Source organism: Mobula birostris, chromosome 20, assembly GCF_030028105.1.
Source record: "Mobula birostris isolate sMobBir1 chromosome 20, sMobBir1.hap1, whole genome shotgun sequence".
NCBI lineage: Eukaryota > Metazoa > Chordata > Chondrichthyes > Myliobatiformes > Myliobatidae > Mobula > Mobula birostris.
The window spans coordinates 29,128,918-29,156,303 of NC_092389.1; the positions used below are offsets into that span (position 1 = coordinate 29,128,918).

The 27,386-nt window shown below is 42.9% G+C and overlaps 1 long non-coding RNA gene across 1 annotated transcript in view; it reads left to right on the forward strand.

Annotated features, from left to right (window-relative positions):
• Window positions 1-486: 486 nt before the first annotated feature.
• The window catches only part of LOC140185116 (uncharacterized), a 35,018-nt gene continuing 8,118 nt past the window's right edge, over window positions 487-27,386 (forward strand). Inside the window, exons 1-2 of the long non-coding RNA XR_011882502.1 lie at window positions 487-629; window positions 19,994-20,044. This is a non-coding gene — a long non-coding RNA (uncharacterized lncRNA). The remainder of the gene's footprint in view (window positions 630-19,993; window positions 20,045-27,386) is intronic.

Consider the following 27,386-nt stretch of genomic DNA (forward strand, 5'->3'; position numbering starts at 1 on the left):
AGAAAACCATCCTCTACTTGCATTAAAGCTAATAATATCACTTGACACTTCCTCACTAGCCTCTGAACAAAGGCGACCATAAATTTCCAAAGCTTTCACACGAAGCTGATCGGAACTGAGTGTTGCTTTTTTCTTTGTTTCATACTCAATGTACAAACTCAACATTTTCTCCTATTTTTGTCATAATCGGGTTACACACTTTGGTAACAATCTTTGAAGACACTTGTGATGAATCAATCACTGTACTTTTTATTTTCTCAGCATTTTTCTTTATGTTTCTGATCGTGGACTCACCCAGGCCGAAGTAGCATCCCAGAGCTGTGTTACCTTCACCTGACGCCACCCTGTTTATAAGTTACAACTTTTTTTCAAGTGTTAAAGTAGTTCTCTGCCACTTGGCAGATGGCCCAGGACTTGACGTAGGATGCTTAGGAGGTATAGTTAAATATTTCAAGCACAAAGTCAGTGCACTGAAGATAATAACAACAAAAGTTTAAGAGCGCAAGATCACACATCCACACGCTGCCAACACCAATACGAGACTGGCGGGAGTGAGACTGCAAGGCGTGCGCACGTGACTTGTATTGGCGGGAAAGCGGTGCTTCTCATCCCAACAGCCTCGCATAACTGTGAGTTTTGGATGCATATAAAGAGAAGTTGGTGGAAATATGTTCGATGCATAACTGTGAATCCGCATTGTCTGAAGACGCATATAATGAGGATAGGGTGTACAGGGAGATGCAGTTCCAGAGCAAAGTAAAAGTATTGCTGTTCTTCTCCAGAACTGCCATTTCCAGCCTCCTCCGTTGGCTTATGTGTTAAGTTATGGGTAAAGGCCAAAAATAACATTAGGTTTTCTAAAGAAAAACAGTGATAAATTGTGGAAGATTGTAGGCAATGGACCATGTTTGTTATTTACACAGGAGATTTAGAAAGGTAGCAGTTTTTCACAAGAGCAGTGGTGGTGGAGATGAATGTGAGGGAGCAAAGTCTGAAATTAATTGGTATAAGCTTTATAAGAACTTATGCAGATAACCAGGGAACAGGGATGGTCGCAGGAACAGACGTTCTTGCTCTGCGTAGTGAGAATATCCAATAAATATCATTTTCAGTTTACAGACTACCAATAGATGGTCTCTCTGATGACCAGACTATCCATGGACCAGACTAACTTGATTGGCTGAACCAATCAATGGCCAGATCATCCAATAGCGAAACTGCGCAATGCCCAGACCAATCAATGCAGACCATTCAATGGTCAGACTACCCAATGACAAGACCACCCAATAACCAAACTATTCCATGGCTGAATTATCCAATGGCTATCACATGTAATGAGCAAAACGTTCACCTGCCTTCCTGTTTGCATAACCTTTGACTCTCTTATAGATCAAAAGTCTATCTTGGCCATTAATATATTCAATAATTTAGCTACCATAGCTTTCTAGACATCCAAAATATACATTGAGTTCACTTACGTGGAACATTTCCACAAGAAAGGACCGTCCACCATCAAGGATTCTTATCCAGGCCATGCCCTTTCCTTGCTACTATCAGTCAGCAGGAGGTATAGGTTCAGGAACAGTTATTATCCTACAACCATCAGTCTCTTGAACTAGTGTGGATAACTTTTCATCTCTATTTTGAATTGATTCTACGGATCTACAGACTCACTTTCAAAGATGCTTTACAGCTCATCCTCCCTGCACAGTTTGTCTTCTTTTGCACATTGACATTTATCAGTCTTTGTCTGTTTATGTATTGTTTTTCATAAAATTCTGTGACATTCTGTCCTCTAATTCCAGGTTCCCTCAAGGAAGGAGCAATCCTCTCACCATCCACCCTGTCATAGCTGCCTTGAATCTTACATGTTTTAAAATGATCAACTCTAATTCTTCTAATGCCATATGAGTAAGGGACAAATATGTCTAATTTACTTCATAGGTTAACTCCTTCATCCTAGGATCAATCTAAGAGCCTCCTCTGAGCTCCCTTCAATGCAAGTATATCTCTCCTGAATTAAAGAATATCATTTGGCCCTGACAAACAATGATCAGAATATTCAATGACAAATTTCTCTAGATCATATCAAAACCAAGTGCCCAAGACATCCAATGTACAAAGATCTTTAGATAACCCTAAGACTGATTGCCTGAATTTGCCAAAGTACACAATGACCAGAATCTCAGCATAGCTTCAATACCAATTGCACAGGGATATCCTTTCACTGCCACACTATACTGTTAGTCAATTCTTCCTAAAAGGTCATTATGATGGATGCCAGTTTATATGAAAGAGAGATGTTTTTCTTACCCAGTGACCAGATAATAGTTTTAACTTGAATGCTACAATGTTTATGATCTGAACTTTATATCTTACACAAGTAATCCTTGCAGAGTTAGGAAATTTGGAGATTACCTATACCTATTTCTAAACAGTTACTGGGAATCCTCCTGGGGAATGAGGTAACATTCCTGTTGAATCTTAGGTCTATGTGTTTATGTGGAGAAGACTAATCATTGATAACTGGTTCAACATTCTGAGGAAATAAACCACACTATTCAACATCAGACTGAGATGTAAAATACTGCAAAATGTCGCTAAGGGAACTGGTCAGTTCGCTGCTCAGCACTTTGAACAGGTCCTTAGAACCATGACTCCAAGGACCAGTACAGAAAATATTCTTGTCCTGAGAATGGAAAAGGTTCTGCATGGAGTTTGACCTGTTCACCAAGTGAGCTTCAGGAGAAGTATATGATGCTGAAATAATGGCTGTTGAGATAAAATGAAACCCTGTGGATACACAGGAGATACAAGAAATAGATATGCTGGATTCTGGAGCAATAAACAAACTACTGAAGAAACTCGATGGCGTGAGCAGCATCTTTAGGGAGAAAGGAGCGGTTGATGTTTTGATCAAAAATGTTGACAAGTCCTTTCCTCCCACAGATGCCGCTTAACCCACTGAGTTCCTCCAGCAGATCGTCTGTAAGGCTCGTGGTTTTGGAAACCTGAAGAACACAAAAAAAAACAAAGATGAAAACTTTCAACAGGATCTGGGGAGAGAGAAGCAGAATGTACATTTCAGGTTGACCACCTTACCTAAGAGTATGACTGAAGAGTGGACAGCTACAGACTCAAGACCCAACATCTTCACTACCCGACCATTTTTGGTTCCTAACGGCAGAGCCCTTTTATTGGTTATAAAAATGTACATAATGCTAATAACTCTACAAAGCCTTGTGGCAATCCATTAGGGCCACACTTTACTTAGACAGAGGGTTCAACTGCCTTTAATCAGTTTGGGTTTGATTTTCCATATTTCCTGATCCAGAAATGGGATCAATTTATTCCTATTTACGCCTACAAACCACAGGACCCGACATCCTTAGCTCCTTGGATTGCCCGTAAATATGCCTGGAGTGGAGAAGACTGGCTATTTCCCCTGTTAACGATGTCTGCAGGCTGTATTACTTCACTGTGGCTGGAATTACAATGCCTCTGAGATCTCCAGCATCTCTCCTCTTCCCAAGCGAAGGAGATGATGTCATGAATTTGCACCAGTGTTATTTCTTTACCATGTTTTTGTGCTTCTGCAGAGGTTTTTGTTACTCCAGAGGTCTTGTAATTTTCATTTGTTCGTTGGTTTTTCAGCCTATTTGTCTAAGGTTAGTCACGGATAACATGTTGTGAAATGGAGTCCAGAGTCACTCATATCAAAAACATTTCAGCGGAGAAGATATTTTCATGGCTCCTTTCACTGTGCTTTGATGATACTTTCTCCGTCCATTTTTCTTAGCGGGGAAGGTCTTTGGCTGTGTGAAGAATTTCTTTGTCATTATTATATGGTCTAAGGATGCAGTAATGCATATGCAGTATCTTCCAACATCGCTTTTGTCAGTCAGTCAAATGTTGTGGCAGTAACCTCAGTTCACTCAGTGATGGCTCCTAAGGGACGTGAAGTGGTTGGCATTTTCCAGGATCTCACGTATTTTGTTGTGTAGAAGGGGTAGATTGATAGAGGGATTTTGTTTTGTAGATTCTGAGTGTGTAAGAACCCATAAAATAACCACTTCTTTAATAATTGTTTCTTGTAATTTACTTACTTACAGCTATTGTTTGCTGTGTTCTCCTTTCCTTCTTCCTTAAATTCAAAATCAATGTCAAGTTTGTCATATGCACAGGTACAGATGCAATGAAAAACTTACTTGCAGCAGCATTACAAGCACAGAGCATCAATAAAGACTGGAGTAAAAATTTGGCCTCTTCCGGTACATCAGAACTGTGTTAAAATTTCAAATGATGACCATTTTCGTGTCCAGTATCTGCATCTTCACTTTCTTTAAAGCCTTCATACACAAGTCATCAGATCAAGATCAAGATTCAAATTTACTTATCATGTGTACGTTTAAACATACAATGAAATGCATCACTTGTGTTAACAGCCTGCACACCTGAGTGTGCGCTGGGGTCAGCTAGCAAGCTTCACCAACACCATAGCATACCCACAACGCTTGGCAGACCAGCACAGAACACAACAAGCAATGAAACAACAACAGCAAAACAAGCCCTGTTTCTCCCTCCCACCCACGCACGTAAACAGTCTTCCACTCCAGAACAGATTGTCTTCAGCCTCCAGCCTCCAATGCACTTGCACTCACAGACATTGTGCCTTCAACATCTCAGCAAATTCAGAGATTTGCACGCTTGGCCTATGGCCAATGAGCTTCAACTTCCAGACTTCTAATTTGACCCCTGGGGCTCGATCTTCAGCATCGACCCTAGGACCCCCTCATCACCAAACACTAGGCCTCAGACCCCAGAGATGCCAATGACAGGACCCCAAACACTAGGCCTTGAATTATGGTCTTAAGGATTTGCAAACTCAGGGAGTAATCAGACCTCATTCCTCCTGCCCACACTCTACTCTGACTGCAGAACTCATTGACAACTTGCTGACCCAGGGTGAGGGACGGTTGGGGGGGATAGTCCACCAGCCCTCATCTGCACTGGTCTGCCTGCCTGACATCTGACCATGGGTGTTTCACATCCATGTTACTGGCCCTTGAACACAGAGCAGACACTTAGACACCAGACTGACTTCTAATGTCCCCCATATCACTGTCCCTAAACCCTAACATGACCCCTAACTCTCCTCTCTGTCCCCAAAACCTAAAAGCAACAATAAAAATACCAAAATCTGAGCCACGACCTTGACGGAGCCCTGGAGATTTATTGCCTTTCAGTTCGATTCATTTATTCAACTGGAGTTTTTAGCACTTTTTCTAATTTATTGGCTCTAATTTATTCTGTTCCTCAGCTATTTCCAGAAAGTTTACTATGTCTGCTTTTGTGACGACAAAGAAAAATATTCAGTCTGTCAAGGATCAACAGTAACTTTTGCTAATCTTTTCCTATTTACGTATCTATAGACCCTCTTACAATTTGCCAGATCTCATGTCCTTTTCCTTATCAGTGCTCAAGAGTCCTCCGCTAAGCTTTGAACCGTTCCAGCCTTCAGGTTTACTGCTTTATTTTGGCAACATGAAATGTCTTCGCCTTTGATCTGACATTATCTTTAACTTCTCTTGATAGCTGTTTCTGGACCACTTTTCCTTTTATTTGCCTTAAAGAGATAGATATTACATATAAATTATTTATTAATTCTTTAGAAGTTATCTGTTTTCTGGATTTACTCATAGTTTTTAATATTCCGGCTAGCTGTAGCCGCAGATCTTCGCATTTTGTATCATTTTGATTTAAAACTTTGGTTTTAGACAAGAATTAGAATCAGGTTTATTATCACTGACTTTCAGTATATGATGTGAAATTAGTTGTTTTGCAGTAGCAGTACGGTGCAAAGGCAAAAGGTTTCTACAAATTTAAAAATAAATAAATAGTGCAAAAGAAGGAAAAATGAAGTAGTGTTCATGGCTTTATGGACTGCTCAGAAATCTGATGGTGGAGAGGGAAAAGCTGTCTTTGAATCACTGAGTGCGGCTTTTGCACTTTCTCCCTGATGGTAGCAACAAGTCCAGGGTATGTTCCAGATGATGAGGGTGCTTAGTGATGTGTGCTACCTTCTTGAGTTACCGAATCTTGAAGATGTCCTCAGTGGTGAGAGGGTTGTGCCCACGATGGAGCTAGCTGAATGTACACCCCTCTGCAGCCTCTTTCGATCCTGTGCATGGGAGCAACCACTCAGAATGCTCTCCTCCTTACTTCTACATATATGTAAACACATTTGTGTAAAAGTCTATCATATTGACTCACTAAAAGCCCCCCAATCTCAGTAAAAGTCATTCAAGTAACCCTTTCCTATTGCACAAAAATGTCCTAGCATAATTTGTTAGCTTGTTGATCCTCAACAGCAGATCTAGAAAACTTGTATTCTCCATTAATTTATCCTCCAGACTACTACTGCTCCTTTGTTGGTGGATGGATTGAACACTTAGGGCTGTGAAAAGGATGCTGATCAGGTGGGCTGCTTTGACTTGGACATTATCAAGCTTCATCTTGGTGCTTGCCTCATTCAGGCAAGTGGAGAGCATTCCATTGTGATCCTGACTCGTTCCTTGTAGATGGTAGAAAGTCTTTGGGCTTTCAGGAGATATGTCAGTCACTTTCATGCACCCAGCCTCTGAGCTGCTCTTAACCCTTCTGCTTATGAGGCTGGTCCAGTTAAGTTTTCAATCAGTGCTGGTGGAAACCATGAAGGTAACTCTACTAGGAAACAAAGGCCAGGTGGTGAAACTCTCCCCGTTGCCCAGCACATGTTCTATTTGCCACTTGTCACACCTGGCCTGCCTGCTGACTTTGAAATGCTGCGCGTTGATGGTTTGCTCTCACATCCTGTTTAAATGGTCTCTGTTTCCGAGTAAATAGATTGCAGTGAGTATTGACCTAAATCGTCATCCACTTCCAGATCATTAACTGGTACACTGAGGTGAAGTGATACTCTGGGCATTATTAGCACAACTTCTTTCACAGAGCAAATATCCCTTAGGGAAGTGAAAATGTTTATGTTTTTCTGTCTATTTTTGTAAGAAAGTTACTATTTATATACCAAGAGTAAATAGTACACATTTCATGAAACCTAAAAAAAAATGATCAATATGGAGAAACTGGATGTAATTACTTTAAAAAATGTCAGTAGATTATTGGGTCTTGCTCAGGGTAAACTAAATGGACGTGACTCTATGTAACTATATGGAGCATGAATAAGTCACTAAATGAAACAGGAATCAAGAACTAATTTCCAATATCAACAAGTATTAATGCCACCGTACACTTGCTGAAACCACAGCTTTCTAATTGGAACTGTGCTCATTGGATGCTCTTCACGATGGGGCCACCCAGATTGCATCAGTCATTGCCCAGAAGGTCTGCATGAAAACATCTAAGCCCAATCAGTCAACTTGCTGGCTGCTCCAGGCCTTAGCAACGCAAGTAGAGTGAGTTTCCTGATTCCAACTGGAAACCACACTGACTCCCAAAGGTCCGTTCGAATGAAACGCATTTTACTGCCTCATTTCCCCCTCCTAAAAAGGACTTGCGTCAATATAAATCAATCTTGAGATGTATTTGTCAATAACACAAATGCACAAGAAATTCTGGTAGCAGTTGCAAACGAGGAGAAGGAAATGCACCAATAATTAAGTGCAGCTGCCAGCCATCGAAGTGCCTGAAATAAGCTCTTTGGTTTGGGTTTTTAATTACATGAACTCAGAATAGAAAGGAGACAGATATATTCTCTTCTATGTTCACTCACCACAAATTGGAGAAGACCAGATGTACTTAAATAAATTGCCTCTAGCTCTTCTGTGGTTACATCCTATAGCACTGGGCTCAATTGATTAGAAGGACCGGACTCCCTGACCGAGATATGAAGTTCATTACTTGAGAAGCAGTGCATAGTCTTCTGGCATGTGCCCACTCTTGCTAAAGGACTGGAACGATCATCCCAGATCTCTACTGCTGCCCACTGGGATATTTCCGTGTATAGAATTCAGGTGACAGAGCAGCCTGCTGGTACCTACCAGCCAGGCTGGAAGGGTTTTAATGAATTCATTTTCTCCCAGATTTGGGCATTTCTGTCAAAGCAAGCAGTTGCTGAGTGGTCTGAAGAAGGTGCTGATGAGCTACCTTCTTGAACGGCTCCATTTCTTCCTATTGGAGGGGTTCCAGGATTTAGACCCAATGGCTATGACCTATACCTGGTGCTGGCATCTCCATGACCCTGAAGCCCTTGTCCTTCCCAGTGATGGAGGTTGTGGTGTTGGGAGCAGCCACATTGCTTCCAAGGTGGGTAGTTAAACTCCCTCTCATTGAAGATGGTCACTGCCTGGCATTTCTGGAGCACGCCTGCTACTTGCCACTCATCAGCTCCTGCAAGATGTTATAGAGCTTCAGCTTCTGAAGAATTCTGCAGAATTGACCATTGTACAATCAGTGGATATCACCACCCTGATGTAGGGGGAGTCAATGATGAAGGAGCGGAAGATGGTAGGGCCTAGGACACTGCCCTGGCAAAGCTGTAGTGATATTCTGGAATAATTAATGTCCAACATCACAACCATCTCCCTTTCTATGAGATCTGGCTCCAACCGTCGGACCGTTATCTCCCTGACTTCAGTTTTACCCGTGCTTCAGGATGATGTCAAGGGCAGTCACTCTGAGCTGTCCTTGGGGATTCAGCTCTTCAGTCCATGTGTGGTTCAAGAACACGATGAGGCTGGAGTTAAGTTGTCCTGTTGAAATCCATACTGGACATCATTGGGTAGTTATTGGTAAGGAATTGCTGCTTAATAATGTTGATGCCAGCTCCCATTACTGATTGGGCCATAATTAGTTGGATTGGATTTGTCTTGACCAAACAGACATATCTAACCAATTTCCCATATTTTGGAAAGATGTCAGTGTATTAACTGCACAGAAACAGCTTGCCAAGAATTCCTGAGCACAGGTCTTCAATACTACAGCTAAATTATTGTCTGGTCCGATAGTATGGTGTCCAATAGACTCTGACAAGAGCAAAGTGCTGGATTTGGGAAGTTAGTCCAGGCAGGATTTAAACAGTGAATGGCAGGGCCATGGGCAGTGTGGTTAAACAGAAAGACCTAGAGATTTAAGTACATAATATGCTGAATGTGGTAAAACAGGTAGACAAGATGACGAAGAAGATGTACGGCATGCTTTCCTTTATCAATTATGGCAATGAGTACAAGAGCTGGGATGTCACGATACAGTTGTACAAAATGTTGGTTAGATCGCAGTTGGAGTATTGTCTGAAGTTCTAGTTGCCATGATATAGGAAGGATGTAATTAAGTTAGAGAGAGTGAAGAAAAGATTCACAAGGATATTGCTTATACTGGATGGCTTGAGTAATAAGGAAAGTCTAGATAGGCTGGAACTATTTTCCTTGAAGGCGGCTGTGAGGTGACCAGATAGAGATTTCTAAATACAATACATGAGGGCATAAATAAGGTAGAAAGTGTCTTTTCCTTAAGGTATGGGAGTCTAAAATCAGAGGGCATAGGTTTAAATGAAGAGGGGAAAATTTCAAAAGGGAACTGAGGGACAAGTTTCTCATCCAGAGGGTACTTGGGTTGGTTCACAGAACAATCTGCCAGGGAAAGTGGTTGAGGTGGGTATAATTATATCATTTCACAACATTTGGCCTGGTCCACAGGGAGGAGAGGTTTAGATGTATATGGGTCAAACACAGGCAAATAGGAGAAGCTTAGAGAAGCATGTTTCTCAGCACTGACAGATTGAGCTGAAGGGCTTGCTTCCATGCTGTAGTACTCTGTGGACCTAATCTCTACATCCATACTACTTTCCTGTACCAATCTGATATTCCTTGACTCCCTTAATACCTAAAATCTATCGATCTCTCTTGAATACACTCAGCAACCAAGTCTCCATGGCCTGTTAGGGCCAAGAATTCACTGTTCTTTGGGTGAAGAACTTTCTTCTCATCTCAGCCATGAGTAGCCAATCCCTTCTTTATAGCAATTGTGAACCTTATTAAGAACACCTTGGCTGAAGGAGACATCGTCTCCACATCAAACCCCTTAAGAATGTTATAAATCTTAATGAAGTTGCCTCTTATTCTTCTCATCTCTAAAGAATGCAGATCCTTAAACTCTCCACGAGCTTTTGCTGTACTCCCTCTATCATAAATATATTGTTTGTTTCACATGGCAAACTAGTACATAGTATTCTACATGTACTTACTTTCTTACAGTAGGACCTCTGTACTCTTGTACTTAAATGCTCGTGCAACAAAAGACAATATATTATTTGCCCTTCTGATGCTTTCTTGCTGAACCCACATATTAACTCCCACTGATTCATGTACAAAGGTAGACATGAGAGACTGCAGATACTGGAGATCTGGAGCAACACACAAAGGCACTGGAGACACTCATCAAGCCAGGAGGGGATGAGATAGGGTGAGGGGAGCTAGTATCTGCCTTTGTGTGTTTCTCTGCGTGTAAAGGTATCCTGGTTACTCTGAATGGTATCACCTTTCAACCTCTCACCAATTAAAAATCATTCTTTCCTTTCCTTTTTTTTCCACTATCAAAATGGATGAGCTCACATTTGTCCACAAATTTGATCTGCCCTGTCCTCATCCACTCACCCAGCCTGCCTCCAGCCCCTTGAAGCCTTGCAGCAGCCTCCTCCCAGATTGCACTGTTGCACTGGACTCCATGGCGGATCTGTCCTGTAGCTACACCATGTTGTCTCTCCGTGGCGAGGTGCGGCATATCTGGGGCCATGATGGTACCTACTATGTTGTCTGTAAAACTTGGTTCTGTGAGGGTGATTATATTAGGCTGTGGATTGACTAATCCGTGGGAGATATCTCTGATTTAATCCCTGGGTGTTTGTGAGATAGTCTCACAATGTTGATTTATAAGTTTCAGTTAAATTCACTGAAAGAGCAGCTCAAAGAAATGACCCCTGGCCCAACAACCACATTTTACTCCATATTAGTGACCCTCTCAGAAGAGGAGAATTCCAATTTCATTATCATAGTAATTAATTTTAAAGAATTTTAACAACAGTTTTGAATTTCACTTGACAGTATAAGGGTTTCCCAAGCATCCATTGGAACTGGACAGGGAAAGCAAGGCAAGACCACAGCAGCATTGAGGGGGATGAGGGTTTTACAGACACGTCTGTAAACAAGTGCTGCACCCGACAGCAGCCTTCCTGACTGTGAAGGCACTGTTCACAGTCGAGTGGTGGTGAGAGGTTATTTAAGAAACGTTATAACATTTAACTTTGTAAATTTTGCACTTTAGTTTCCGAGCTGTGGAGTAGAGCTGAACTTGGCAGCTTTCAACAGAAGCATGGTGGTCATCTGGGCTACGATACCTAGGGGCTTAGTGGAGATATCAAGATCTTAAGTGAACGATTGTAGGCTGCTCTACTATGTACATACTGTACCTCCTCCTGACATGAGGAAGGCTAAACTGAGGGCAATGTTCAGCAATCAGAGTGTACAGACATTACTTAGTTCCCTTGACAGAGGTCGCCAGGTTGACTCGGGATGTCCAGTTAGATGGTAGCAGTTTGCACAGGGTCCTACTGGAAAATTAATTTTGTGGTCACATACTACCAATGGCTACTGAAGTTACCGTTGTCTTCAGCTTCTTTGCTTTGGGATCATACCAAACCTCTGGGATCGTTTTCGACTTGTACAGTTAGCATCATGTGAACACTCAGCTGTTGATGACACAACGGAGTGCAGGTGCTGGAATCTGTAGCAAGCAGGTAATCTGCTGAAGGATCTCAGTAAGTCAAGCAGCATCTGCGGGTGGAAAGGAATTGTCGAAGGTTCGGGTCAAAACCCCGCAGCAGGACGGAGAGTGGAACGGTGAGGTGGCCGGTTTAAAGAGGGGAAGGGGAGAGGTCAGACAGGAGCCCGAGCTGACTGAAGGACCGCGGAGGAGTGGAAGATGACAGGCAGGTGGGGGAAGGGAGCACAGGTGGAGTTGGGATGAAGTGGCAGGTGATTGATAGATAGAGGCAGACGGGGGTCGGGGGGGTGGAGAAACAGTACTGAGAGGCAGATGGAGCAAGGTGAAGGACGCAGAGTGTGAAGATGGGAGATAGCAGATGGAGGGAGATAAGTGGGAACACAAAAGGCTACCAGTGTTGGTCTCTGATAAGCAAAGCAGGTGAGAATGGGAACCACCAGGGGAGAGGTGAATGGCAGACAGAACCAGAAACAGCTACGAGAGTGGGGGCGGGGTGGTCCCTTGTGTTCAGATGGACGATTATGTTATGTGTGCTCGTGACAAGGCCAGTCAGAATGAGCAGGTGCTCAGCATTGTGACCTTGACTGACTTCCTGTGGGGTCTTTGAGTGCAGTTATTCAGCAGACATTTAACCCTGCTGTAGTCAATGACCCTCCCGATGATGGAGTGCTCATCGACTGCAAAACATTCCACTCCATCAAAGTGCATTTGTTCTGCGGCAGCAAGGAGATGCTCAAGGTTCCCGTGGGACTCTTGTGGTCCTCTATTTCTGTTTCGTGTCCACTTACCTCGAAGCTGGATTGCTCAGAGACAAGGTAACCGATTCGGGGCTGGGATGCAGGCACACAGTCAGTAAAGCACAGATATAGTTCAACTAAGCTCACTTAACAGGCAGCGAGTAAGGCAGCAACACAGTGAGGATGTGCAGCAGGTGCCCTGATAGACCTGGAGCTGATCTTCAGTATGGGGTGCAGTCTACCAGTCTTGTGTGGTCTTGCGTGCTCTGCCCTCAAAATCAAATTCAAAAGTTCAAGTCAAGTCAACGGCAAAATCAAAGCTGAGTTTATTATCATGCGCGCAAGTACAATGCATGCACAGGTGTAATGTAAAACTTACTTGTAGCAGCATCACGAGTAATATTCACAAGAAAAAAAGCACAAATTAAACATGATTTATCAACAGATTTTACAAGAAAAAACCACAACTTGAACAAAATCATCCATTTTAGTGCAAAATGGTCACTATACTGAGGTAGTGGTCAGGGCCGTGCTGGTTGGTTCAAGAACTCAGTGGCTGAAGGGAAATAGTCGTCTGTGTTCATTGGTATTGGTTGAAACAGCAGGAGGCCCGAGCCAGTGGAGTCTCTTGGGTCATTGATGAGAAGAAGGAGTCTGAGAAAGGTTACCCTTGGTGTTATAAAGCTCACTGTCCCTCTCTTCCTGATATCAGTTCATTTTTCACTGATTCGCTCAGTAGAAGGTCTGAAAGGAGTGTCAACAAGTACTTATGCGAGGCAACAGAACAAAAATTGGGAACTCATCAACAATGTATAAAACACCTGTGTACAGTAGCTACCCTTGGCTAACTACCAATGGGTACCCTTCCTCTCCTTACGGCTCCACCATAGAACAAACCCGTGTCGCCAGCTATGGCGGGAGCAGGCTGTTGGATCTGCACTCTGCAGCATGATGTCTCCGTGACAGGTTTGTCTGGGTGCTGTAGCCTGCCGCAGATGTCACTTTCAACAAATTATGAGCCTGTATTCCCAGATCCCTTTATTCTATCACACTCCTCAGTGCTCTACTGTTCACTGTGTAAGACCTACCTTGGTTGGTGCTACTGAAGTGCAACACCTCACACTTGTCTGCATTGAGTTCCATCTACCATTTTTCAGCCCATTTTTCCAGCTGATGCAGATCCTGCTGCAAGCACTACACACCCAGCCTTGGTGTCTTCCGCAAATTTGTTGATCGAGTTAATCCCATTATCATCCTGATCATTGATACAGATGACAAACAACAAAGGACCCATCACTGATCCCTCCACTAGTCACAGGCCTCTAGTCAGAGAGGCAACAATCTGCTACCACTCTCTGGCTTCTCCCACAAAGCCAATGTCTAATCCAATTTACTAACTCATCTTGAATGCTGAGCGACTGAACCTTCTTGACCAGCCTCCCTTGCGGGACCTTGTCAAATACCTTGCTGAAGTCCATGTAGACTACATCCACTGCCTTACCTTCATCCACTTTTCTGGTAACCTCCTCAAAAAAATCTATTAAGTTTGGTTAGACATGATCTACCACGTACAAAACCATGCTGACTATCCTTAATCAATCCATGTCTATCCAAATACTTATATATCCGGTCCTTTAGAATACCTTCCAATAACTTTCCCACAACTGATGTCACACTCACCAGCCTATAATGTCTTGGTTTATGTTTAGAGCCTTTTTCAAACAGTTGAATAACATCCTCCAATCCTGTGGTACCTCTCATGTCACTAAGAATGATTTCCGAGGGAACACCTTGTCAAGCCCTGGGGACTTATCCGCCCTGATTTGTCTCAGGATAGCAAACACCTCCTCTTCTGTAATCTGTACAGGGTCCATGAAGTTGAAATCCACTTTGCCTCACTTCTATAGGCTCTGAGTTCGTCTCCTGAGTAAATACAGATACAAAGAATTCATTTAAGGTCTCCCCAGTCTGTTTTGGCTCCACACATGGATTACCATTCTGGTCTTCCAGAGGACCAATTTTGTCCCTTGCAATCCTTTTGTTATTAACATATCTGTAAAATCCCTTAGAAATCTCCTTCACCTTGTCTGCTACAGCAACTCATGCCTACTTTTAGCCCTCCTGATTTCTTTCTTAAGTGTTCTATTACATTTCTTGTACTCCATAAGTGCCTCATTTGTTCCTACTTGCCTTACCTGCTATGCACCTCCTTTTTTCTCTTAGCCAGGGTCTCAATAAAAGTTCTCTATACTTGCTATCCTTGCTTTTTATTCTGATAGGCACATACAAGCTTTGTACTCTCAAAATTTCACTTTTCAAGGCCCCCCACTTTCCGACAAAATAGCCTATCCAAATCCACACTTGTCAGATCCTTTCTGATGCCATTAAAATTGGCCTTTCTCCAATTTAGAATCTCAATCAGTGGACCAGGCCTATTTTTTTGCATATTTACTTTGAAACTACTGGCATTGTGGTCACTGGATGCAAAGTGTTCCCCTACACAAACTTCAGGAGATCTTCAGAGATGTTGAAACCCAGGAACTTGAAGTTGCTCACTCTTTCCACTTCTGATCCATCTATGGGACAGGTGCGTGTTCCCTTGTCTTACCCTTCTTGAAGTCCTCAATCGGTTCTTTGGTCTTACTTACGTCGAGTGCAAGGTTGTTGCTGTGACACCACTCATCTGGCTGATATATCCCACTCCTGTATGCCCTCTCGTCACCATCTGAAATTCAACTGAAATAGTTGTTGTACTATTGTTACAAAACTACTGGATTGTTTTAAAATTCCATTGGATTACCAGGTGTTCTTCAGGAGAGAGGATAAGATGTCCTTAACTAGCTTGGACTAATTGTGACTCCAGACCCAACAACGTAGTTGATTTTTAATTGCCTCCTCATCTCAAGGGCAATTAAAGATGTTCGATGCATTCTGCTTTGCCAACAATGCCAATATCCCATGAGGAAGTAAGTAAAGAAAATATCAAAAGGCTGATATCCAGAAAACACGTATCTCAGTTTCAGGATGAACCACAGTGCAAAAGTCCTGAAATCAGTGGAATGGGTCTGTCAGTGGGCTTGAAACACAACTCTTGCATTGCTGATGAATTTCCAGGTTTCGTCAGCACTGGGTAGGGGTGTCATTTGCATGAAATGATTCTGGCTCCATGATTTAAAAGGCCACAATAAACACGAAATCTGAGAATGTCTGGAGTGGGAAGCTGAAGGCAGGGAGTGGGGAAATGGAGGAATGAGATCACAGGCCGAGCCTCAGTATGGAACCCTTGAAGTGTGCTTCCTGCAGAAATGTTGTAAATGTAGCGTGGAGCTTCTGTACAGCACCGCTCTGGAAACATAATATACAGCGATCAAAAGCCTGAGTTCTCTAACTTCACTTTGGGGGCAAATGTCTGGAAATTCAAGAAGAGCTCAAATACTTCAGGACGCTGCTTCAGTCAGAGGGCATGCGCTATAAGGAGAGGTTGGACTTGGATTATTTTTCTCTGGAATGGAAGAGGTTGAGGGAAAACCTGATAAAATTCATAGGATTATGAGAAACACTGATAGAGAAGACAGCCAGAATTTGTTACCCAGGGTTGATATGTCTAATACCAGAGGATCTGCACTTAACCCCAGAGACGTATGTTCTGAGGAGATGTGAGATGCAACTTTTTTTTTAAACACAGAGAGCGGTGGGTGACTGGAATGCACTGCTTGGGGTGGTAGAAAAGGCAAGACATTTAAGAGGCTCTTAGATAGGCTCATGAATTTGGAAAGAATGGAGGATATAGCCACTGCCTAGACAGAAGGGATTAGTTAAGTTAAGCATTTAATAAATAGTTTAATTAGCTCAGCACAATACTGTGGGTTTAAGCACTTGTTCCCGGTGCTGTACTCTTCTACATTCTATGACATTCCCTTTTTGGTTGGCTGCCGGTGACTAGTGGTGTTCCACACGGATTAGTATGGTGTCTGCTACTTTTTACGTTGCGTGTTAATGATCTGGATGATGGAATTGTTTGCTTTGTAGTGAAGTTTGCAGATGATATAAATGAAACCAGGAATCTGCAGAAGGAATGGACAGAATGGGCAAAGAAGTGGCAGAAGTAGGACAGTGTATAGCCATGCAGTTTGGTGGCAAGAATAAAGGTGTAGACTATTTTCTAATTGTGGAGCGAAATCAGAGTTGCAAAAGGATTTGGGAGTCCTGGTATAGGATTCACTATAGATTAAGTTGCAGGTTGAGTTGGTGGTGAGGAAGGCAAATGCAATGTTAGCATTCATTTCGAGAAGTCTAGAATATAAAAGCAAGGATGTAATCCAAAGGCTTTATAAGACATTGGTCAAAACAAAATTGGAGGATTTCGAGCAGCATTGGGCCTTATTTCTAAGGAAGGATGTTTTGGCATTGGAGAGGGTCCAGCTGCGATTTACATGAATGATCCCGAGAATGAAAGGGTTAACATATGAGGAGCATTTGATGGCTCTGGGTCTGTGCTTGCTGGAGTTCAGAAGAATGCGGGGGGGTGGGTGGGCATATTACTGAAACCTAACAACTATTGAGTGACCTAGATGGAGTGGACATGGGGAGGATGTTTCGTTAGTGGGAGGGTCTAGAACTGGACAGCACAGCTCAGAATAGGAGGACATCCCATTAGCACAGAGATGGGGAGAAATTTCTTTAGTCCTAGAGGGTGCAGAATCTGTGGAATTATTGCCACAGACTATTGTGGAGGTGAAGTCATTGGGTATATTTAAAGCAGAGGTTGATCAGTTCTTGATTAGTAAGGACGGCAAAGGTCACAGGGAGAAGGTAGGAGAATTGGGTTGAGAAGAAAAATAGATCAGTCCCAATTGAATGACAGATCAGACTTGATGGGCTGAATGGCCTAATTCTGCTCCTGTGTCTTCGGTCTTACGACTCATTCATTGAATTGTCCATTTGGATTTTTTTTTTGTGCCCCTTTCTTAAACATAGTGCCCACAATGCAATCCCTCAAAACTGAATGGGAAATTAACCCAGTTCTGTGCTTGACTTTGAAGCACAACTTGAGCCTTCTGGATACCGAGGTGGAAGAACAACTGAGCCAAGGGTGGCCTCAGATATTGCTGCTGTTGATAGTGATGACAATGGTGCAATAATGTGGTCTTTCTGTGTGAGTTTTAAGAAGGTTTTTATTGGCAGTATCACAATATGGAGCCTCTCGTTAACCTTGACCTCAGTAGGCAGGACCCTGAGAGCTGACTATAACAGGATGTTTATGCTTACAGTCACAACAGTGTGAATAGCAAATAACATCAGACAACCCCACCACAAAATGAACGATGGTAACAAGCTGCCTTTTATTAGCAACTTGCCTGTGGCAAATAGTTTTGTATCAATCCAAAGACCAATTTACATACTTCCAAAAATGAAGCTGAAGACTTAAGCACTTTTCCAATCCAGTGCAAAATTTAAATTGTCATAATGAACAGCAGCTGCAGCTAGAAATGGTTCAGCTGGCTGCCTTATGCAGGCGGCAGTGTGTCAAACTGTATCACTCAGTCAAGTCCTAATTCAATCAAATAAAATGAAACGTTCGCCAAGGTCAATTTGAAAATCATGACCCTTTGTCCGCAGTAAGCTGCAGCTTGGTGTTAATGAGATGTTTATTCAGCAATTCTGCAAATGATCATCAGACACTTTTTAATGTTCATTCTTTTGGGATGCGGGTGTCTCTGGATGGCCCACATTCACTGTCCATCCCTTGCGGCACATGGGAAGGGCAGTGAGTAGCGGGGGTATATCACGTCTTCATTTCATCTTCAACCATCATAATAAAATAGACTTTCTGGTCAGGACTGCTGAGGGATCCTGACTGCCATGTTTCATGTGTGCAACAAGATAACACTTCCACATTTACAGTGGTGATATGCGGGATGGTGGCAACTCGAGGGGGACCTGCAGATGGTTGTGTCACCATATGCCACCGTCTTTTAGGTCTATTGCCATACCATGCAAAGCACTATTGAATCTTAAACTTTTATTTTTATTCTGAAAGGTTAGTAGTTCTATGTCACCTGAATTTATACAGAAAACCTTTGATCACACTGGATCTTCAACAGATGCCCTGTTGGGTGTAACAGGGCAACATTTCACATGTTCAGCGGGTTTGTGATTCTTGGCTTATCCCTGTGGTCTGATGTGCAGATGGCGTCATGGTTGCTGGGAGAAGGCCATTGTACTCCTTTCCAAAGGTGCCACAGGTCACCACATGCTCCATCGATGAGTCTTGTCTCTTCCTCTACCCTTCCATCTCCATTTCTGAGAATTGACTAGAAACCATCCACTGTAAACCCACTGATTCTCACAGCTAGCTCCTCCCGTGCCCCCAACTTCCTGCAAGGACTGTGCTCCATTCTCTTAAAGTCTGTAGCATCATCTCTGGCAATTTCCTTATCATTTCTTCCAATATGTTTTGCTTTGTCCACAATGAGGATTTTCCCAGTGCCAAGGTTGACTGCCCTCACCCATACTACCTGTTCCATTTTATACACTTTGCTCTTATTCTTTCCCCTCCCTCCTTAAATTATGGTAAGGTTCACTTTGTCCTCTCCCATTTATCATAAAATAGTCCCCATCTTTTCCACCATCAAGAGCATGATACCATCATCTCTTGCCCTCCCTCTTCTCATTCAAAGGGATCTTTACACCAATTCATTCTTCCAACTGAGTTATGGGCAGAGATTAAGCAGGTTGGGACTTTATACACTGGAGTGTAGGTTAGTGAAGAGTGAGCTTGTTAAGAGGTATAAAATCATGAGAGCCAAAGACAGGGTAAGTATGCACAGTCCTTTTCCCAAGGTTGGAGAATCAAGAACTAGGGGACATAGGTTAAAGTGAGAAGGAGAGATTTGATGGAAAGAGTGATCACAGTATAATTGAGTTTCTCATACAAATAGAGGGTGCAATAGTTTTATCTAAAACCAGAGTATTAAGCCTGAACAAGCTACAATGGGATTTGGGAAGCGTTAGATAGGATAGGCTGGGAACACAGGCTATATGGTGGGATGGTTGAGGAACAGTGGAAGACTTTCAAAGAGATTTTTCATGGAGCTCAACAAAAGTATATTCCAGTTAAAAACAAGAACAGTAAGGGTAGGGAGAGCCAGCCATGGATAACTAAGGAGATAAAGGAAGGCATCAAACTAAAAGCCTGTGCGTACAAAGTTGGCAAGAGTAGTGGGAAACTGGAAGATTGGTAAAATTTTAAAAAGCAATAAAGAACCACTAAGCAAGCTATAAAGAAAGGGAAGATAGGTTATGAAAATAAACAGCACAAAATATAAAAATAGATAGTAAAAGTTTTTATAATTACATAAAGTGGGAAAGGGTGACCAAAGTCAACATAGGTTCCTTGGAGGATGAGAAGGGAGAATTGATATTAGGGAATAAGGAAATGGCCAAGGCTTTGAATAACTATCTTGTGTCATTTTTCACAGGGGAGGACACGTCTGACATACCAAAGGGAGAAGTTATGGACATGATGGGAGGTGAGCACCTTGATACAATAGCTATCACTAAAGAGGTAGTGCTGAGCAAACTTGTGGGCCTGAAGATAGACAAGTCCCATGGTCCTGATGGAATGCATCCCAGGGTACTGAAAGAAATGGCAGAGGTTATAGTTGAGGCTTTCATGATGATTTGCCAAAATTTTGTGGACTCTGGGCAGGTCCCGGTGGATTGGAAGACGGCGAATGTCACGCCACTGTTCAAAAAAGGATGTAGACAAAAGGCAGGTAACTATAGGCCAGTTAGTTTAACATCTGTAGTTGGGAAAATGCTTGAAGCTATCATTAAAGAAGAAATAGAGAGGCATCTGGAAAGAAATGGATCCATCAGGCAGATGCAGCATGGATTCAGTAGAGGCAGGTCCTGTTTGACAAACTTACTGGAGTTCTTTGAGGATATAACGAGCACGGAGGATGGAGGGGAACAGATGGATGTTATTTACTTGGATTTCCAGAAGGTGTTTGGTAAGGTGCTGCATAAAAGTCATATCCATAAGATAAGGGTGCATAGAATTGAGTGTGATGTATTGGCATGGATAAAGAATTGGTTAACCAATAGAAAGCAGGGAGTTGGGAATCAGTTTCTCTGGTTGGCAATCAGTGGTGAGTGGTGTACCGCAGGGATCGGTACTGGGCCCACAACTGTTCACGATATACGAAGAGGGGACTGAGTGTAGTGTATCTAAGTTTGCTGATGACACTAAATTGAGTGGAAATGCAAATTGTGCAAAGGATATGGAGAATCTGCTGAGAGATACAGATAGGTTAAGTGAGTGGGCAAGGGTCTGGCAGATGGAGTACAATGTTGGTAAATGTGAGGTCATCCACTTTGGAAGGAAAAATGGAAGATCAGATTATTATTTAAGTGGTAAAAGATGGCAGCATGCTGCTGTGCAGAAGGGCTTGGGAGTGCTTGTGCCTGAATCAGAAAAGGTTGATTTGCTATCAAGAAAGCAATAGAATGTTCCTTCATTGCTAGAGGGATTGAATTTAAGATCAGGGAGGTTATGCTGCAACTGTACAGAGCACAGGTGAGGCCGCATCTGGAGTACTGCATGCAGTTCTGGTCTCCTTCCTTTGGAGATGGTGCAGAGGAGGTTCACCAAGTTGATTCTAGAGATGAGGGGGTTAGACTATGAGGAGAGATTGAGTCGCCTGTGACTGTACTCACTGGAATTCAGAAGGATGAGAGGAGATCTTATAGAAACATATAAAAGTATGAAAGGGATAGATAAGATAGAGTCAGGAAAGTTGTTTTCAATTGTAGGTGAAACTAGAACTAGGGGTCATAGCCTCAAGGTTCAGAGGAGTAAATTTAGGACAGAGATGAGGAGGAACTGCTTTTTCCAAAGAGTGGTGAATCTGTTGAATTCTCTGCCCAATGAAGCAGTGGAGGCTACCTCAGTGAATATATTTAAGACAAGGTTGGATAGATATTTGCATATTAGGGGAATTGAGGGTTATAGGGAAAGGGCAGGTAGGTGGAGGTGTTCATCTGTCCATGAACAGATCAGCCATGATCTTATTGAATGGCGGAGCAGACTCGATGGGACAGATAGCCTACTCCTGCTCCTATTTCTTATGTTCTTACGAGGGGCGTCTTGCTCACTCAGAAGATGGTCAGTATGTAGAACAAGCTGCCAGAGGAAATGGTTGAAGCAGGTACATAACAACATTTAAAATGTGCTTGGATAGATATATCGATAGGAAAGGATCAGAAGGATTATGGGCCAAACACAGGCAAGTGCAACTAACTTAGATGGGAATGGATGGCATAGACTAGGTGGGCCAGAAAGCCTGTTTCTTTGCTGTATGACTCTACAGCTCTATGACTCTAAATCTACAACTCTCCTCTCCTTCCATAACATCATCCTCAGTAAAAGATGTATCCAAATTTCTATCTACTCCTCTCGATTGTACAGGGCTTCAGCCCCTCCTTCTAGGGGAAAACACCTTCTTGGATCATCTTTCAATATAGTGTATCCCATTCACTGACCATATTGGTCTCTACAATGAGCAGGCTGAATGCAGGTTGGGTAACTGGTTAAGGCTACACTCCACAAGTGTGAAGCCTGAACTTGTGGTCCCGAGCTGGTGTAATTCTCCATCACACTTCCACTGTAAGCTCACTGTCCTTAGCCAATGAAGCTCAACACGAGCTTAAGGAACCACATGTCAATGTCATACTCTGACCCAAAATTGTTCAAAGTTTTCACTAAATGATTCTTCCATTTGCACATTTTGTGATTGTGAGTTAGCAAGCAGCAAGTCTGCAGTCTATGACAAACCACCCTTCTTGGTCTTGCTCTTTCCCTGTTTCTAATTCCAGTTACAATGAAGGCCTGCTGATTGGAAACATTAGCTTTATTTCTCTCTCCACAGATGCTGCCTGACTTGTTAACTATTTCCAGAATTTATTATCAGGGTTTATGTTTTTATCTTTTTTATTGCAATCACAAGCTCATGTATGGGACTGTATGTCGTAGCGTGCAACGATGTCTAGGATATACCCAGGTCGAAATTAATTGGATTTCTAGTGAAATGAGACCACAGAAAAAATTATATGTAATTAAAGTGGAACTTCTGGAGACACTATTCGGCATCTTACTGCTGTCATGGCGGATATGATGGAAAGAGTTTAATCTTGCATCATACCTGCTGGCATACTTCGCTAAAAATTGCCCAATATTAATCTCTGTTCCTCATTATTACTATTACTCCCTTTAATTAATTAAGATTTATGTGGATTGCCTGACAGGATTAATGCCTGTAGTAGTGGGTGGTAGCACAGACTTTGGAGGAGAGATTGCTGAATCGTGTTAAGATTGGTAAAGTAAATCTCTAGCCAAAGCACTGCATGATTATCAGTGTAAGGGAGTGCATTAATAGTAACAGAGGCAGCCAATAACAGGGAGGGGTTGCTGGAGCTGGAACTAGCCTTAAACCAATAATAAAATGAAAGCAACAGGAATTCTGCTGATGCTGGAAATTCAAGCAACACACATAAAAGTTGCTGGTGAACGCAGCAGGCCAGGCAGCATCTCTAGGAAGAGGTGCAGTCGACGTTTCAGGCCGGGACCCTTCGTCAGGACTAACTGGCCTGCTGCGTTCACCAGCAACTTTTATATAAAATGAAAGATATACTTGAAGATCAGTCAAAGTGGAATTAGAGCCACATCTTCACAACTGGATGGTAGACTTTGTAGGGAGAAACAAGGGAGAAAGTGGTAAGCAGTGGATGATCAGGCAGTGTACTAGTATTTGACATTGTTGTTTTGCCTGACACTGCTGTAGGTGAAGTGAAAACCAATTGACTTCCTTTTAAGGTCAGCTGTAGGCCTGAAGAAGTTATTATTGCCCTAGTTGTTATTAAGGTTAAGACGCAGGCATAAGGATTCTTGAAGGCCCGTATTTCTCCGAGCTGACCCTCTGAACATTTCAAAGTTGTGGGATATACACTTAGTGGTCACTTTGTTAGGTACATCCGCTCGCTAATGCAAATGATCGAATCAGCCAATCATGAGGCAGCATCTCAATGCATTAAAGCATGCAGGCATAGCCAAGAGGTTCAGTTGTTATTCAGAACAAACATCAGAATGGGGAAGAAATGTGATCTAAATAACTATGACCGTGGAATGATTATTAGTGCCAGACAGGGTGATTTGAGTATCTTATAAACTGCTGGGATTTTCATGCACAGCATTCTCTAGAGTTTACAGAAGATGGAGCAAAAAACAAAAAAACCATCCAGTGAGCTGCAGCTCTGAGGGTGAAAATGCCTTGTTAATGAGCGAGGTCAGATGAGAATGGCCAGACTGGTTCAAGCTGACTGGAAGGGAACAGTAACTCAAACAACTGCCTATTATAACAGTGGTGTGCAGAGGAGCATCTCTGAACACACAACATGTCAAAGCTTGAAGCGGATGGGCTGCAGCAGAAGAAGACTATGAACCTACAGAAGGTACCAAATAAAGTGGCCGCTGACTGTAAGTGGATTGAATTTGAGATTACCTCTCTCAGTCCATTAGAGCCCAGAAAATGTTGACAATCTTAATTTCAGATAACTGAGTTACACACACTGCTCAAATGACCAGTTGGGTTCTAAGTAAAGCCTACTGTTGGTGTAACTAGACTATAAACGTATCCATCTTCGGTGAAGAAGTACTCATCATCCAGCCAATGGGGATCTAACAAAATGCAACTTTCATCTACTCCAGCCCTTACTTGAAGGTCAGCAGTTATCAGGAGTTGGCCCTGAATGTTCTGTTGCTCAGAGTACAGGGACGAGAATCCTGAACTTATCAGCAGGTTCTCAATAGATTTCCTCATATTTAGCTTGCTAAAGAATGAACCACATTATAAGCACAAGAGATTCTGCAAATGCTGGAAATCCAAAGCAACACATAAAAAATGCTGGAGGAGCTCAGCAGGTCAGGCAGCATCCATGGAAATAAATAGACAGTCGACGTTTTGGGCCAAGACTTGAAGAGGAAGATGCCAGAATAAATAGGTGGGGGGGGGGGAGGGGAAGGAAGATAGTTAGAAGGTGATAGGTGAAGCCAGGTGGGCAGGAAAGCTCAAGGGCTGGAGAAGAAGGAATCTCATGGGAGAGGAGAGTGGACGAAAGGAGAAAGGGAAGGAGGAGGGGACCCAGGAGGAAGTGATGGGCAGATAAGAAGAGGTGAAAGGCCAGAGCGGTGAATAGAAGAAAAGGGGAATTTTTTTTTAACCGGAAGGAGAAATCGATATTTTTACCTTCAGGTTAGAGGCTACCTAAGCAGAATATAAGATGTTGCTCCTCCACAAGAGGAGGACACGAACTGAAAAGTCAGAAGGGAAATGGGAATTGGAATTAAAATGTTTGACCACCAGGAAGTTCTGCTTTTGGCAGATGGAGCAGAGGTGCTTGACGAAGCGGTCCCCCAAATTATGTCAGGTCTCACCAATGTAGAGGAGGCCACACCAGGAGCACCGGGCACAATAGGTGACCCCAGCAGATTTGCAGGTGAAGTGTTGCCTCACCTGGAAGGACTGTTTGGGGCCCTGAATGGAGGTGAGGGAGGAGGTGAATGGGCAGGTGTAGCACTTCTGCCACTTGCAGGGATAAGTGCCGGGAGAGAGATTAGTGGGGAGGGATTAGATTGACAAGGAACTCACAGGGGAAGCGCTCCCTGTGGAAAGCAGAGGGGGGAGATAAAGGTATGTTTCGTGGTAGTATCCTTTTGGAGATGGCAGGAGCTGCGGAGGATAATCCATTTGATGCAGAGGGTGATGGGGTAGTAGTTAAGGACAAGAGGAACTCTATCACTGTTAAGATGGTTGGAAGATGGGGTGAACACAGACGCCCAGGAAATGGAGGAAATGTGATGAGGCAGCATCAGTGGTGGAGGAAGGAAAACCACATTCTCTGAAGAAGGAGGACACATCTCTGATGCCCTGGAAAGGAAAGCCGCATCCTAGGAGCAGATGCAGTGAAGATTAAGAAACTGAGAAGAGGGAATAGCATTTTCTATAGGAGACGGGATGGAAATAGATATAGTCAAGATAACCATGGGAATCAGTAGGTTTATAAAAGGTGTTGCTTGGCAATTTGTCTCCAGAGATGGAGACAGAGAGATTGAGAAAGGAGAGGGAGGAGTCAGAAGTAGACCAAGTGAATTTATGGGCCGGGTGGAAGTTGGAGGCAAAGTTGATGAAATTGATGAGCTCAGCATGGGTGCATGAAGCAGCACCAATGCAGTTGTTAATGTAGTGGAGGAAGAGTTGGGGAGCATTACCGGGGAGGGCTTGTTTTACATAGACTGTTCTACATAGTCAACGAAGAGGAAGGCATAGCTGGGGCCCATGTGTATGCCCATAGCTATCCCTTGAGTCTGGCAAAAGAGGGAAGAACCAAAGAAAATATTGTTGAGTGTGAGGAACCATTTGTTCCAGGTGGAGGAAGATGGTGGTGGAGGAGAATTGGTTGGTTCCTTTGTTAAGAAAGATGCGGAGAGCTTTGAGGCCTTCTTGATGAGGGATAGAAGTGTATAGGGACTGAATATCCATGGTGAAAGTGAGGCGGTCAAGGCCAGTGAATTGAAAGTTATTGAGGATATCAAGAACATGAGAGATGTCATGGAGGTAGGTGGGTAGGGATTAGACCAAGGGGGATAGAATGGAATCAAGGTATGAGGACATGGGGCAGGGGCAGGAGCAGGCAGAGACAACAGATCTACTCAAACAGTCAGAATTGTGGATCTTGAGTAGGAGGTAGAATTGAGCAATTTGGGGTAAAGTAAGTATGCATTAGCTGTAATAGAAGGGTTTTGTTGCCTATTCACAGTTTATGGACAGCTGATCTAACCAGCATATGTTAGTACAAGCTCCGCTGTTGGTTGATTTCATGATGCACAACAGCCAAAGGTCAAAGCGTCTATCCCAGGTCATCCATTTACGATGTCATCGCAATCACAAAGTTTTGGGCAAGAATTCATTCAAGATGATGCCTTCAGCAGAGTAATTCTCAGTTCTGCATTGAAATATCAATCTAGTTTTTTTTTGTTCAGGTTTCTGAAATGGGACTTGAACCAACTGCTTTCTATCTGTGGCAGGAGTACTGTTTGCACAGTGAATGCTGACACAGTTAATATGTGCAGCGAGACCTTAACCTGAACATAATCCAGCATGTGTGGCTGTTGGGAGAGAGCAAGCTGAAGATCAGCCAGTCCAGTCGGCCCACCACATGGAGAATGGTGCCTTTGGACAAAGCTGCCCAACCCCTTGGGATAAAGTCCAACCAATGCACAAGACTTTCAAGAAGGAAACCAAAGAAAATAGGGCAAAAGTAAACACTCTTCCAAGCAGACAGCTTCTTTCAGTGTGCTACAAGCCAGAGTGATCTGGTATATCTCAGCCACATTCTTATTGGAGAAAGGCTAATTTGTCATCCATTATCACTCTGACAAGTTAATAAGGTTTATGTCAGCATTTGGACAAGATGAAGGCCTAACTGTACATTCCCTGGAAAGTTCAATCATTTGGATTCAATTTATATGTCTGCTTTGTTAACAAGGGACTATCTTATGCAACCTTTGAATGAAGGTAAATATTTACCAAAATTGCTAACTAAGAGGAACGGTAGGTGATTACGCCAACACTCAGTGCCAAGGAATTGTGGCATCTTGGTCTGCTCTTAGTATCCATTCTGTAGTAAGTTTTTACCATTCTAAACCTCAAAAAGCCAAACCTGGGCTTGTGTGGTCACTCCATAATGGCTGGTCAATATCCTGAATTGGGACAAATAGGATGCAAGTGAACGAGTGAGGGGGGCAGTAGAATGGCT